Source organism: Pteropus alecto, unplaced genomic scaffold (assembly GCF_000325575.1).
Source record: "Pteropus alecto unplaced genomic scaffold, ASM32557v1 scaffold152, whole genome shotgun sequence".
Lineage (NCBI taxonomy): Eukaryota > Metazoa > Chordata > Mammalia > Chiroptera > Pteropodidae > Pteropus > Pteropus alecto.
Window position 1 is genome coordinate 3,449,961 of NW_006432227.1, and position 16,816 is coordinate 3,466,776.

Below are 16,816 nucleotides of genomic sequence, written 5' to 3' on the forward strand. Positions count from 1 at the left end.
CTTCCAAAAGTTATTTTAAAAATAAGAAATTACAAGTTTAATTCAGAGGAACAGAAAGAAAATATTCAATATAAAATGATCAATTATAAAACTGTTTCATAGTAGATATAAATTGAAGTATATAGGTAATAACACAAAATATAAAAATAAATATTCAAGCAAAAGACTAAAATCATCAGATTGGTTAAAAGACCAAAGCCCATGTATTTGCTGCACACCAGACACATGAAAGTTGAAGATGAAAGGATGGAAAAAGCTACATTGTGCAAACTCTAACCAAAATAAAAATGGTGCAGATATGCTTATATTAGATATGGTAGACTTTACTGTTAAAAGCATCACACCATATGAACAGAGACAGTACTTAATTCAATTCAGCATAGATACTTCACAATTTTTAATATGTAGACACATGAAAAAACACTTTCAAATAATGTTTGATTGACAGAGTTAAAGTAGATATAGATTAAACCCACATTCATTAAGAAATATTCTACAAAGTAACACATGGGCCAAAGAATAAATCAATGAAACTAGAAAATATTTTTTCATGAATGGCAATAAAGATATATCATACCTATACTTGTCAAATGTACTTAAAGCAGTGCTTAAAGATTAATTTATTGACAAGAATATATATTTGTGTTAGTCACCTTGGACTGTCCTAACAAAATACCATAGATTGCTTTAATTTATTTCTCACAGTTCTAGAAGCTGGGAAGTCCAAGATCAAGGTGTTGGCTGACTTAGTTACCCTGTGAGAGCTCTCTTCTTGCCTTGAAGATGGCTGCCTTTTTGCTGTGATAGGAAGAGAGAAGCAAGGTCTCTGGTGTCTCTTATAAGAGTACTAATCACATCATGAGGATCCCACACTCATTAACTCATCTAAACCTAATTACCTCCCCAAGACCCAATCTCTAAAATCATCACATAGGGGCTAGAGCATCAACAAATGAGTTGGAGTGGGACAATCACCCTTTAGCAATATTGAAAAAGAAAAAATGCTAAAAATTAAGGATACAAGTTTCTATTGCACAGAGCTAAATAAAAGTACAGCAAGTCAGAGTCAAAATAAAGAGTAAAGGGATTTATTAATATACAGTTAAGAGGAAAATTCAATTAAATAGGAAAAAAACTTCAAGAAAACATTTCTAAAAGGTAAAATTATTTTAAATGTTGATACAATAATGCAAAAGAGACTGCTTAGGAAGAAAACATAGAAAATTAGAGTTATTTATATAAGCACGTAAAAGGATACATTATGAATAATTACAATGTTAACGAAGATAAAAAGCTACAGTTCTACAATGATAGATAAAATAGATGCACAGATTCCTTGAAAAATAGAATTGAACAATAATGATATAAAAAAAGAAAAAAAAAGCCTGTGTATTCAAATACCTATTAAACAAAAGTTTCACAAGGGAAATATCTGACACAGATGGCTTCACTGGTTTAAATTTTTAGGTGTAAGAATTTTTCCAGGCATTCTTCTAAGGAAGAATTACCTTCTCTATTCTACATTTCAGAAAACAGGAAGTTGAAACACATCTTATTTTACTCTATGAAGCTATCAAAACATTCATTAAAATCTAAGAAGTACATTCTGAAATAAAATATTATAAAATAATGTCTATTAAAGAAAGCTGAAAAAATTCTAAACAAAGTATTAATAAATAATCAAATCTAGAGTCAGGTGCATTCCAGGAATGCAAAAGAGATTTAACATTAAAAAAAAAAAAAAATTGCCAGTCTTCTCCCTAGAATGTAGAAATCTGGAGGCAGCACTTCCATTCTTAAAAGAATACTAAAGGAAATCCTGTAATTTGCAACAACATGGATGAACCTGGAGGACATTATGCTAAGCGAAGTAAGCCATTCATAGAAAGACACATACTGTATCATCTCAATGCAGACTATAAAATTGGTGAATCCATGGAACTAGATAATAGAATGGTGATTGCCAGGGCATGAAGGGTGGCGGGGATATTGGTCAAAGGGTACAAACTTTGAATTATAAGTGCTAGGAGTCTAGTGTATAGCATGATAATTGTAGTTAATGCTGTTTTGTATACTTGAAATTTGCTAAGAGAGTAGATTTTAAATGTTCTCACTTTATTAAATAAAGGTAATTATGTCAGGTGATGGATGTGTTCATTAACATAATTGTGGTAATCATTTAACGATGTATATATGTGTATCGCAAGCCATCATGTTGTACAATTTTAGCATAGACAGTTTTCAATTATTAAAAATAAGCAAGTGGACCATAAAATATTGACAATTGGGGAAGCTAGGTGCAGGGTTTATGGCATATTGGTAATTTTTATTTGTCAATTATACATCAATAAAGCTGGGGAGAAAAAAAACAAGAAGCTGGATAATTTCTAAAATAAATTATCTTGAACTCATGAGAGCTGAGAGATGAGATCAACGGGCAACCAACTAACTAGAAATCTAAGGAAAAATAGATGTTTATACGAAGTAATGCAACTCAATCTATTGCCTGCCAAGGCAGTCACTGGTGCGTTAATATTTGTTAAAAAATTGAGCTAAATTTTATTTTAAGCAACTACTAAGGGCTGACTGTGGGTTAGCATGAGAGTATAGAATCCCCAAGAACTACAAAAAAAGGAATAAAAGAACTCATCCATATACTATTTTCCTTTGCCTACTTCACGTGCTCATGAGAATGATTGGAGGCTGGAGTGGAGAACAGAGGGGACTCTTTCTGAAGCAGCTCTGGAGAAAGGGAGCAGCAGCCCCCACAAGAAAGGCATTCAGCATTGCCCAGACTGTTCTCCCTGTGCTTCCTATAGAAAACAAAAACAACCACCAAAACCATGTTAATCCAGAAGATCAGCAGCAAACTGTCAACTTCAGGGCACAGGTGAAGACCAGTTATACCTTGGGAAGAAAACCAAACCAAACCAAAAATTCTCTTTATTTCTGGGAAGAAAGCGGTCCTAAAGACAAACCCACATACTTCATTTTTTTTGGTAAGGGCACCATTCTAAGTGTCCATTTCTGCATCATTTATTGTTGCTGGAATAATCCTGTAGAGCAATCTACCTTAATTCAGCAATTTAAAACACTAAACATTTATTATTGTTCATAAGGACAATCTGGGCTGCCTAATAGTGCTTCTGTCACCACTGGGGTGATGTGAAATCTGGTGTCACCCCAGCAGTGGGTGAGGGTAGGATGTGTGGGTATATGCGTCGGGCGCGTTGTGGAGGAGGGGGAGGAGGAGGAGGAGGAGAACAGTGGAGTACGGTGGATGGTGGCATTGTGTGTTGTTCCTCGGTTCTTCCCTGCAGACACAGCAAAGAATTACAGTTTGGTCTATGGCCATGCCACCCTGAATGTGCCCAATCTCATCTGATCTCGGAAGCTAAGCAGGGTTGGGCCTGGTTAGTACTTGGATGAGAGATCACCTCAGAATATCAAGTGCTGTAGGCATTAAAAAAAAAAAAAAATTACAAGTCAGCGAGATTTAGAAAAAGCAAGATTTATTGAAAGTATGTTTTGGAAGGAGACCGGCCATGCTAGGAAAGGCTGCAGCCCTGTGGAACTTAGGAGGTGAAGAGATAAGATAGTACACCCTGAAGGGAGGGATGGGTTTCCAGACAGGAGAGTATAACCATGCAGAAATAGGAAGGTCTCTTTATATTTGGGCCATAATGGGAGGTCCTAGATGATCCATACATGACATGACTTTGACTGACAGCTGCTATATAACTTTGTCTACTGCACATATGCTTACCCAGAATTCAGTCTGTTATAATTAGATTCACGAACTTCCAGGCATACTCACGATATTATAATGATGGTATAATGAGGCTGAAGTTATGGGCAGTACTTTCTATGGCTATCAATGGTTTAGCCAGCAGCTTTATGGCCTTTTTGCTCTGGGATTTGGGGTAATTTATAACCCTAAAAGGGAGGTGTTTCTAGGACATCTTTAAGGAAGGTTTTCAAGGAAGTTTTCTGTGGTTACAGAGCTGGGCCTTCGCTCCTGTCGCTCATGCCTGACTAACTACCTAACTCATGCAGCCAGAAGTTCTCTTAGGTAGCTCTGCTAATCTTTGTGGTGCTCTTATTTGGGGGGTTTGTTGGATTTACTAAAATTTTTAATTCTCTGGCAGCCCAGCCAAGACTTCTTCATAGTCTACTTTAGATACAAAATCATAGCAAGGTGGAGGTACAGGAGAGAAAGCATAAGCATATGAAGCCTGTTAAGAGTTTTGAAACTGGAAGATTGTCATCTGTCCTAATGTAGGGAGGCAAGAGGATTAAGATGTTAAATCAAGCTGCATTCAGAGATTAATATGCTGATCAGCCCTGCAGCCAGGCCAGGACGACACCTGCAGAACAAAGGAAGATTTCTGCTGGGATTGCTAACCTACCCATTCCCCACTCCTGTGAAGGGAAAACAGGAACCTATGGATTAAAGTCTGGGAACTGCCAGCAGGCCTTTCGCTCTACACATTCTTACCTTTTCATGGTATATTCTCTTCCCCTTCCTCATTGTATGCCCATATCAAAGGAAAGGGGTTAACAAAGTGTTTTAAACTATAACTTACAGGAACTAAAGAATGATATATAAACTGAATTCCCTGAACACTCAGGGTGTCTCTCAGTGCCTTTACTCTGTCCCTCTCACTGCCCCCTACTCACAGTCTTTTCATGTCTCTCTTGGTCCTTCTCATTCTCTGCCTCTGAGAGGAGACCATTCTGTTTCTGTGGAGTATTGACTCCTTTTCTAATAAACTTTCCTTTTGACTCTAACTTTGCCGTGTGTGTTGAATTCTTTCTACAGTCTCTGCCAAAGGACCCCCTTCTTTTCTCGGCGCAGGGCTTGGTCTCCTCCCATCCATTCAGGGAAATAAATTTGCCCCGTCCTGTATCATTTTCACATTCTATTGACCACACTAAATCACAAGTCTAGTCTAAATCCAAACGTTGTGGAATTAGATTCCATCTTGATGAGAGGAGCTGCAAATAAGACCAGTGCCATGGATACCATAGGTGATGGAGAATTGGTACCATTTTTATAATCAGTCTACCAAATGTTGTGACAATAATAACAACAACCATAATACATTTTGCAATGTGATGTTTAATGGCAAAGAAAATAATATTTGTAGACGCAGGCTCCGATTATTCAATCATTTAAAATGTAATTTTATTGAGTTTTAGGAGAAAACCATTCAATAAGGTGTTTCAAAGTAAAATGAAATCTTGACTGTAAATCCCTTAGGTAGGAAATACATGATTAAACTATCTAATTACATTCTGGTGGTGTGTCAAAAAAAAAAAAAGAACTTGAGTTAAAATCTGAAAATGAGCCAACTCAGAACCCTGGAACAATATTACCAATTTTCTCTCCTTTTTTCATTCTGATTTAATAATCTCTGCATAAACATTCATTTAAAACAAATATATTAAATATAATTTGATGCTGTGAACATGTGTGATAGAAATAGTAACCTTTTCTATTAGCTACATTATAAATCTCAACTTATTCTATAAGATCCAATAATAATATCTCTCCCTTCTTACGATGGCCACATTTTATGACTTCCGTGTTTCCAAAAACATTTCTAAATAAATTTAATCTGTTTTTAATTTTTTCACCTTTATTTTTATTAGCTGCTCATGAATTTTCTCTACGTATCTTTCTCCTGAGTATACTACATAGAATATAGACTATAATAAATAAAGATTAATGTAATAAAAAACTTAAACTTTTATAGGCTTACTTTGTATAAAAATCACTTTGAGAGAATACACAAAACACAAATAATTAAAACAATTGAGATGATTTTACATGTGTATGTATGTAAGTGCCTAGAAATATAATTAGGAAAATTATTAAATATAAGGTATTTTTTAAAATAACAATTACTAAACAAATACAATTGAATCATGTTTTTGCAGAAATTAGAAAATTACAAAATTGTATTAGGAGACAAACCAAAATCAAATAAGTATACATCTATATTTACCTATGTATATATTCCCACATAGTTATCATTTATTACTTATGTGTGTCTAATATCTATATTAGCTTTATGCACATTTTATATATACACACATATGTACATACACATATACAATTGTGTGTATTTGTGTGTGTGTGTCTGTACAACTGTGTGATAAAGTCACATATGTCATGTTTGTGTATAGTTAGAATGCCTCTTCTAGCCAAATCTCTCTACTTGTTTCTTAAGTGGATAGTATCTACAATTGATAAATGCTAGGTGTATAATGATTATGAAGCTGCCTCAGTAAGGTAGGTGTTTTTACTAAATTAACGGCTGTGTTGGGAAGGATAAATAGTCCTCTTCTCTTCTGAGAATTCCAAAGGTTATTAAGCTGAATGAGCCAAACATGATTCTTAGCCATTTTTATCCTTTATGATTTTTCATTTTATTATTCTTTTAAATTTGATTTCATATAAATGAATATTAAAAAACAGCCTATGTATACATATTTGAAATGGGCAAATGGGGAATTCTGACAGGTTACATAAACCACTGAGACAGCATTCAAATAACCACTGAAATACTGACTCTTTAATAGGTGGTTAGTCATTCCTGCAAATAAGATTTTACATTTTTGATTCAATACAGCAGTCCTTCCCACAAAAGCCTGCGTTTAAGAACTTCCGATGGATTTGGCAGATCATAGAGAATTGTATTATGAATTGAGAAATGTGGTAAATATGTATTATATTTCATTTATTATTTTGTATAAATAATTTTATATATGTCTTCTATAGAATATAATTACATTATAAATATTTGTACTTAAAATCAAAATACCTTATGAATTATTCAAGGTAGAAATAGTATACTATTTCAAACAACCAAAAAGTATTTCCCTGTAGTTACTTAAATCAAAACTGAGAAAATAACATTTCCTTCAAACTTCCTGAATTATTTCATTCTAGGTTAAGAAGCAACATGATGAAGTTTATCCCCAAAGGTACTCAGTGGAAAAGCTATAAGCCATGGAAAATGGGGCTTAAATTCAAAGTGCTATCTCAGAAAGCATAATAAAAATAGATTTTCGGTCTGCCCCAAACACAAATAGTAATGCCATAAAATATGAAATATTGGGAGTATGGTATTGCCATCTTTAATTTTTATAGTGGAGTTTTTCTCAGATCTTCTATGCTAGAAAATAACCTTATATTCTGGGAAAGTCATCCGTTTCTTTAGCAGACCTAGAAACTTGGATGAATTCTCAAAATATGGGAATGAAAATACGTGGTGATTTTGAAGATTAAAATAGTGTTGAAATTATATTGCCACAAAAAAAAATTTAAATTGACATTCATAATTTAACTTTTTAAAATGACACTTAAATGAAATAATTTATTCTAAATATAATCAACAAAGATGGAATGGAAGAGCCCAGACCAATAGACCTTATTTCAAGACTATAAGAACTCATTCCCTACCATTGGATTACACTCCACCAAGGAGCAATCCCACATGTAGGGGTCAGTGATTCAATCTTGCATTATTTTGCTCTGTCTTTCACTTGCAGTGACTTACACGAATGAAAACTTCAGGTAGGGTTAAAGGATTAAGATTGTGTTTACCTATAGTAAGTATACTTGATCTTGGATTTTTAGATTTACAGCTTGAGTGACTGTGTGTGTAGGTGTGTTTTCCTTGCTCTATAAGGACATGGTTCCATTATTCCTTTGTTGCTGGCATAAATTGCATCCCACATGGTACTCATCTGCAGGCCATACTCTCATATGTAACCAAATGAAACTGCCTGTTAATCAGTTCCTTGTAAAAGGCATATACCTTGTCTCATTGGTTCCCTGACACCTATTTTTATAACATGTATCACAATGTGTAATTTTTCCATTAACAAATGTCAATAAATACCTATATTGTAAAGCCCAATCAAAGCAATATTGGAGAATTTCCAAAGTATCATTCTATCATAATCACACATGTTAATATTAACATTAGCTCTAATACTACCTACAAATAAGCTTGTTATAAAACTCATACTCATTTTTCATCATATAAAATGGGCATGGTTAGAGGGCGGGAAACTTTAAATCACTGGCACAACCATTTTCAATAGTTCTAACATGAAGATGAATTAATAGATATGTCAATTTAAGCCCGTATTAAAAGTGTAATCTAGTGGATTTCAATAAAATTCCTCCAGTGAATTCCAGCAAAAATGGTTCATTTGACATGACCAATTACGGGATTTCTTCAATTGTTCTTTAGTCACCTAAATCTTTAAGCTGCAGCGAAAACAATTTTTCAGATGAAATGAGGCTGAATCTCTTAAGTATTTTGTATCCATACACTGCTGGAACACCTGCTCTGTACAAAATTTAATCTGGTCAGAGTTTTGTTCCAAGTGTCTGGAGTAAGAAAGATCAAAGCATACACATTCTGTCACAGAAAGCAAAGGCTCTAGCTGCTGTAAAACAAACAGTATTCTACTTTTTTTTTGCTTAGGGCTCTATCCTTGAGGCCTTGTTTTATGTGACTCTGGTATAGGTAGTGTTTTCCAAATAAAGGACAGCCCATAGAATAACAATCCCTGGACTAGTGTGGCACCCTCAGAAAGGTGATGTTAATTCCCACTCAGCATTAGATTCCCAGTTGGATCCATGTTCGGAACATAATTAATTTTATTGGAGATATCGAGAATGGTTATCTGTGATTTAAATTCTCGCAGTCTTTAAGATGAAAGGTTATGCCAAAAACCAGTTATGACCTAATGTAATCAGTACCTATGGACATATATATTTTTATGATTTTGTTCTTTCCTTCTTGATCTAAAAACAAGGATGTTACTGATTTGATAGCTACATGCACACTTCCAGGATTTCAAATATTCTAAATATGTTTATAAGTTTATGATAAATCCTCAGTCAGATCCTATCATTTCTGGAGCCTGACTGACAAAATGTTTTAATGCAATGTTTTAAAAAATATAGAAAATTCTTCCTTTTGTTAAAGGATTTGATTAATTATTCATTTAATGGTAAAGTAGTTTAATTATTAATTCATTTAAAAATGTTTCTTAAGTACCTAATATATGCCAGGCTATCTGCTATGCTGCGGGTATAGAGATAAGCAAACTGAAAAAAACTTTTCAGAACTATTATCTATGATGTTGGAGCATTGATTCTGAGGCATATCTTACAGCTAAACCCTATTAAAACTCTAAGTCCTCATTTCTCTAAGAGAATAGGTTCTTAAATTAAAATATGGTAAGTGTAAGAAGAGTAAGCTAATGTCAAGCCAATATGAACATACATACCATGAGATGTAGATCAAGAGAGAAAATTGAGGCTTAAAAATGTGGTCATGTGATATTGTGAGTATACATATATATATACACACACACACACACATAGTAGTCAAAGTATACATACATTGCAACTTAATGTAACAAAGCTTATGCTAAATCCAAGAGATATAATAGTGAAGATTGGAGTTTGCCCTCAAGGAATTTAAATGTAGCAGAAATTACAAATGCTATAAATGGGAAATGGTGTTAATGGAAAATTTAACCCAGAGGCCTACTGTAGTTAAGGATGGCAGGAAATCACAGAGTCCTAACTGAGAAATCAATTCTAGAGAATGAGTAATAACTAGACTGGAAAAAAAAACAAAACAAAACAAAACCAAAACAACAGTGTAAAGTTAATAGAGATTGTGAGAAAAGTCATATTGGAGAGAGAAAGAGGGAGTTGCAGAAACAAAAATATTTATGTGACTGGCCTGTGAGAGAGAGAGTAGTGTAAAGTAACTGTTAAGGTTAAAAATTTGTGTATTAATCCTGATAGAAGTTGAAGTCAATTATAAGTGTTTATAACAGAGGGAGACACTAGATACATTCATTTTGGAAAAGTCACTTACATCTTAACATGGAGCAAAACGATTTTAAAAGAAAGAGTTAACAGAAAGAAAAATACTGTCACATGGGTAAGGTGTTTACAGGTTGAATGACCAAGACCACGGTGGAAATGTAGGTGTGGACCACATTCATGAATTAAATTTCTTAAGACTTAGTTATGATTTAAATATGAATGTTGAAGAAACGGGATTTAGGGGTTTCTGAGAAAGGGCTGTCTTGAGATAACATTTGGGAGTAATGTATATTTCACTGAATTTGAAATAAAATGGTATAGTGATTATAATAGTATAGGGAGAAAGTAGAGTGAGAGGACATGAAGGACAGAAAAGCACATTTAGTAATTTCAACAAGATCTACAATAGTCAGAACCTGTAAAGGAGACAGAGCAGAGGAGAATAGAGACAAGGAAGAGAAATTAGGCCTAATTGTCAGTGTCACTGTATGTACCAGGTATTTCAAGAAACTATGACTCCATTAAAAACACATATTCTTAAACTGAAATATATAAAACAAAACCCAACTGTACTGTTTTCAAATCACATATATAAGTCTGTGACAGAGAAGAACATAAATAATCAGAAAAGCAAAGACACAATAAAAATGAGAAAAATAACAATGTTGTTGTAAATTTAATAATATGAAAAGGGATAGGTGGGAATGGGGAGATTATCCTAGAATATCCAGGTGGATTCAAGGTAATCACGAGTTGTTATAAGGGAAAGGCAGGAGGGTCAAAAGTGAAGAAAGCGGTCGTGATGAAGCAGAGGTCGGAATGATGCAGACACAAGCTGAGGAACACAGGCAGCTGCTAGATGCTGGGCAAGGCAAAGAAAGGAGCTCCAGAAGGAACAGGGCTCTGCTGATAGTTTGTTTTTATCCCTGATAGACCTTGTTAACTCTGAATGCTAACCTGTTAGACAATATGTTTGGTTTGTGTTAAGACCTAGGTTTGTGCTAATGTGTAGCAGCAGCAATAGGTAAGTAGTTCACTAGCATATTTCACACTTAAGTGAGATGTGTGATGGTTGCGAGTCTACTTCACAGTACAGTCCTTTGTTTATCAGTAACCATATTGCCACAAAATGACAAAGAGATTACAGGAAAAAACATGTATTGGCATCTTATGAATTCTAGAAATTATATCACTTTTTAATATATTTCTTAATACATAGAATCAAGCATATTCTGTATGTATATGCATGTTTGGTTATGTGTGTATGTGTATATCATCATTTTGAAAAATAACTAGTGGCAGGTGACATGATTCAAATAATTTTATTACTATTGCTTATTTCCGGTGTGATCTACTCTGTTTTCATAGATTTTTTTTTTCTTTATAGCTAATTTAAATTTTGTAGCTTATTATTTTGCAAATAGATACTGTTCTCTGTTCTGAACCTCATATATGCTAGTCAAAGTTTTTAAAGTAAGAAAACACCTAAAATTCTAAGTTTATAAAATAGATTAAATTAATTATATATAAAGTTTCGCATAAAGAATGAATTAATTTTCTCTATTTATTTTTACAGTTTCACCTCAAATAGGAGGCAAACTTTTCATTTTTGTTTGTTTTTATCTTTGTTTTATTTTATTTTCAATTAGAGTTGACATTCGATATTAATTTATATTACTTTCAGTTGTATAGCATAGTGGTTATTTATATAACTTATGAATTGATTCCCCCCCTCCAATTAGTCTAGCACCCACCTGGCACTATACATAGTTATTACAGTATTATTCACTATATTCCCGATGCTGTCTTTCACATCCCCTTGACTATTTTTTAACTACCAATGTGTACTTCTTAATTTCTTCACCTTTTTCAACCAACCTTCCCCCTCACCCTCCTGACCTCTCTACTACCATCTGGCAATCATCAGTTTGTTCTCAGAGAAAGACTTTCAAATTGGCAATATTTGGGCATGTGGCTCTCCATATTATTTTTTTTTATATCCAAAATCCTTCATAATGTGTGAATTGGTTCTTACTAAAATATATTCAAGTAAAAATATTTGCTGGACATTTTTAACCAAATTAATATTTTTGAATGCCATTATATAATAATGTTATGATAGGAAAGTTATGGCAGCCTATGAAATTTAGAATTTTTCCTGTAGGGAACATTATTGTGCCACAATGTAACAACCTCACATTTATATATAAACTGTAGTCATTTATTATAGATGCTAACTACAAAGTCACATCATTCTTCCTTTATTCGAGCAACTGAAATTGTTCAAATTTTAAATATTTGAAATATTTTTTATTTTTTAAAAGAGATGTGCATCCTTCTAAGACCTTGAAGAAAGAAATAAACGCTTGTTTTTACTTTACTCCATAACTGGATGTCTGGGCTAATTTTGCTTCAATGCCACTTTGAAAGTAAGATCTTGCTTTCCCCTCCATCAGCTGAAAGCAGTGAAGCATTACAATTCTCTGCCCATCCTATTAATAGATTTGCAACTGAAGCAAAAGAAAGTCAAGGCCTTTTTTAGATCTTGGAGAATTTTACAAGAGTATCACCAGCAAGAGACCTCAAAAAAAGCACACAAAGCAAAATATACTTTTTGATGTGATAGGAGATTTAGTGTGCTTATCAAAATCTTTATACTGATGTAGCATTTTTTTCTCAAGCTAACAACACAATGCATGGATTCCCTTTTTCTTATATTTATAAATAAAGACAGAGATATTTTGTATTCTTAAGAGAATAGATGAATATTTTAATAGTTTAAGAACTTATAATTTGAAGTGAATGAATCTATTTTGGATTTCTATTCCATGAATGTAGTAAAATTTGTTACTTGTCAAAATAAAAAACTTATTTGGAGGAATAATGATTGTCATCTATATCAACTGGTTCTTTATTTTTTTACTAATTTCTAAAATTTACATGTAAACAAATCAACCAATCTTTGTAAAGCTTTAACTTAATGTAATTATAGAAAGTGTCTAAATGTTACATCCTAGCTTGGCTTTGCAAAGCTTCCAAAACTAAACACAACTGTCTACTGTACAGTAATTGCTGAAGATGAAATAGTGACAAAAAATACAGGAATGAAATTATGTTGCCCCATGTGAAAATAAGATGTTTATAAATTGTAAGGGCTTGTAGGTGTTTGAATTTTCCCTCCTACACTTGGTCTACTTTCTCACTAGCCAAACTTTAGTATTCAGTAGTATAGCATTAAATCTGATCCACAACTCTATGGGTGGTGTCTAAGGCAGGGGACCCCAACCCCTGGGACCACGGACCAGTACCAGAACCAGTCTGCACAGCAGGAGGTAAATAGTGGACTAGCAAGTGAAGCTTCATCTGTATTTGCAGCCACTCCCCAACACTAGTGTCATTGCCTCAGCTCTAACTCAGATCATCAGGCATTAAAATCTCATAGGAACACCAGTCTCTGGTGCCAAAAATGTTGGGGGCCACTGTTCTAAGGGACACAACCTGTGGCTATCAATCAAGGCTATACAACAAAGTATTTGAATTTTTTTTTTTTTTTGTATACAAGTTTAAGGATATTCAAATAATAATAATACACATTTGGGGATTAATTGAGTAGGTCAGGAAAGAAATGCCTAACATCAGTATACTTTTTAATGTCCACACATGATTCTGATATGAAACCAATATTGAAAAACCACTGGATTAAATTTTTTCAAGATAATCCCATTAATCTTGTCAAGGTGATTGGTTCAGTATATATCTTCACAAACCAATCAATAGGATGAGATGCATTATTCATTCTGAAAAATTTTATGCAAGAGTAAAAATCAGTGTAGAAATCAGAATATTATCTGGTAGGTCTGAGACACATATTGTCTTTCTTCCTCTTAAAAGTTTGATATATAAATATGGTGCATGAAACTGCTTCAATCACTCCAGGATGAAGTCAGCGAAGAGAGTGATAAAATCCCATGAAAATCACAGAAATATTGATTGGTTTAGTCTTTGTTACTCATCACTTGCAATGTATTCAATTTTGGTCATTGAAAATGTTGAGCCAATAATTACAAAAACTCTTTACTTTTTTAAATCAAATTTGAGTTAATATTCTCTTACATTAAACTTAAACTACCTGAATGATATGAAAAATAGAGGTCTTTCAAGCCTTGCCTTGTCATTCATTATGTTTCTGAATGTTTTTTGGTCTTATGCATTATGCTCATTCTTAACATAAACTATCTTATTTCTTCATGAGGGCTACCATATTTAATCTAGCCGGAAAGGAAAACTATGTAAAAGTAGTTAACAATAATATTGTGGCAATCTGACAATATCTCAATAGTAAAACAAGAATTCTCACCAAGTCAGAAATGAAATATATAGATACAGGATAATACTGAATACCGTTGTCACTATTATTCACCAAGACATATTGAGAATTAAATTACATACTTATAAAATGATTATTATATTGAATTAAGATTTATAATATTATTTTAATTAAGGATATTGTTCATAAAAATATTTGAGTGTAAAAGAAATACCAAAAATAATTGCCTCTCCATGTAAGGCACAATGTAATATTACAAAGTTAAACAAGTTTATAAATATAAAATTATTCATCATATGTATGAGAATTAAAAAAATATATATGCATATAAAAGAGACATACAATGAAATCATAGACTTTTTAGAAATAACTTTTAAAATTTTAGTAAGTTTTATATAACATCAGAAAATTATCCATAATAAAATATAGTGTCCAATTTTTGCATACTATCAAAATCATCTAGAAGAAAACAGTAAAAATTAAACAGAGTTAAAATTATTTACAACAAATAAACTCAAACCTTACTATTGCTAAGCCTTGTCAGTTGAAATATGTTCAAAGGATATCAAGAGATACTTCAGGAAAAAAAACAATAAATAAAACTCACATTATTCATTTTTGTGATGAGATGTAAATTTCCCAATAAGATACTATTTTCACTGTGGAAATCATAATACTTATAATCATTAAATAAATAAATAAGACACAAACGTTTTGGGGAGATAGATACTCTCTTACACTGCTGACAAAATCTTTACAAATAGAATTGAACAAAATGAGATAATTGATAAAATATAATGAATAATTTAAGTTAGGTATATACTTTGACCTTTTTCTCCATTCATTATATTGTGTTTTATCATGGACACAAACACACGCATACACACATGCACATATTTCTCTTTGAGTTTAGATTATAAATGATTGAATTTTTATGGTTTATTCATATTTTTGAAATTATAAACAATAGCTTATCCCTATATTTTATTAAAAATGAGCTATAAAAATGAATTCTTCCTTTGATTCTACATCTGTCAGTATATCTCTAGATTTTACCTCCAAATTACATTTGATTTCATTATTTTCTTTCCATCTATACCATTCCTCTCTTATTTCAGGCTCTTATGACTTTTAATTTGGACAGCAGCTGTTACTCACTTCTATTCTTCATCTCTTCTGACACAAGTCATTTCTGAGATTATCATCTGTTCAACTCACAGTCTTAAGCCCATGTATTCATTCTCTCGTTAACGGGACAGGTAAGGTCCCTGGCTTCAGGAAATTTAGCATTTGGTAATTCAAGTAATAAACAGATAAACAGGTCTAAAGTACAGAAAAAAAAAAAATAAAAACATGTGTAATTACACACTGAGTAATGTGCTATGAATTTTAAAAAAGGATTCTAAAATGGATATTTAAAACTCATGTTAGATAAAAAGAAATTCACTGATAGACCTAACTTAAGCCTTGAAAAATGTGCTGGCAGAAAACACATGCAGACTTATGAGCAACTACTTCCAAGTAGATTGAACAGTATCCTGATATTCTTTTAATTTTGAAAACACTACTGTGCTCAGAAGCTTGTTTAAAAATTAATAAGTAAAAGAATTGTGGTCTTCGATACATTTAGAAAAGTAAACGATGACAGAATATGCAGGGTTTGGTAAGTACTGTAGAAAATTATATATTTTTTCTAAGTGCATTAGCAGAGGATTGATTGGATAGAAACCATTCTAATCTGTTTTAACAAATTGTTCCTTACCCCAGGAAAATGTAATTGTAATTATATTAACTTTCTTTGGTAGATAGCATGTATTTTGTGTGTTTATTATTCACCTACTTTTTATGTTTTGATTTTCATAGTATTCTTGTAAATCACTAGTTTTAACAAAATGTACTTTTCAGACGTAGGTAATTATTTAGTTTTTATTTTGCTTCATTTTTTTGTTGTTTTTATGAATTCTTCATTTATACTTTTACATGTAGATAATTTTTTTTTCCAAATTTAATGTTTTAGTTTTACATTGTTTTAAATTTTGTTCATCTCTTCAGGAAATTCCACTAAATAAGTGATACGATAAGTAACATCCTTTGATTGTTTTATCTTTTCTTTTGCCTTTCTTGGTATTCTTCCTTTAGAAGATAAGTCAGCTAATTTTCTAAGTAACATTTTAGAAAACAAATATTTACTCGTTTGTTCTACTGTGGAATTTATTTTAGTAATTCTGCCCTTTAACACTATGAACACGTCTTAAGACATATAATTGTCTTTTTTTATAATATAGGTTCTTAATTTTGGATCTGGCATACTAAGAATGTCACTGAGAATAAAATTTAGAACTTATATTTGGTAAAATTATAATTAATTTCTTATGTCAATTATGTTTCATTAAAAATCATTTACCTGGAAATCAAAAATACTATCAAAAATATTCTTGAAATCAAGAACAACTAAGGTAAAATAAGAATGAACACTAGATGTCATGAAGTGTAGTATACCGTTAAATCAATAGCTTTACATATTTATATGACCAAAATAGAAATAGTAAAATTTAGAAACTAAATATTTTTCTCAGGTATAAAATAAACAAAAAATAATAAATAAAATTAACAAAAGT

General features: G+C 32.3%; 1 pseudogene; it reads left to right on the plus strand.

Moving 5' to 3' along the window:
* The first annotated feature begins 3,343 nt into the window (after positions 1–3,343).
* LOC112475898 lies at positions 3,344–3,462 on the plus strand (annotated as a pseudogene).
* The last annotated feature ends 13,354 nt before the right edge of the window (positions 3,463–16,816 follow it).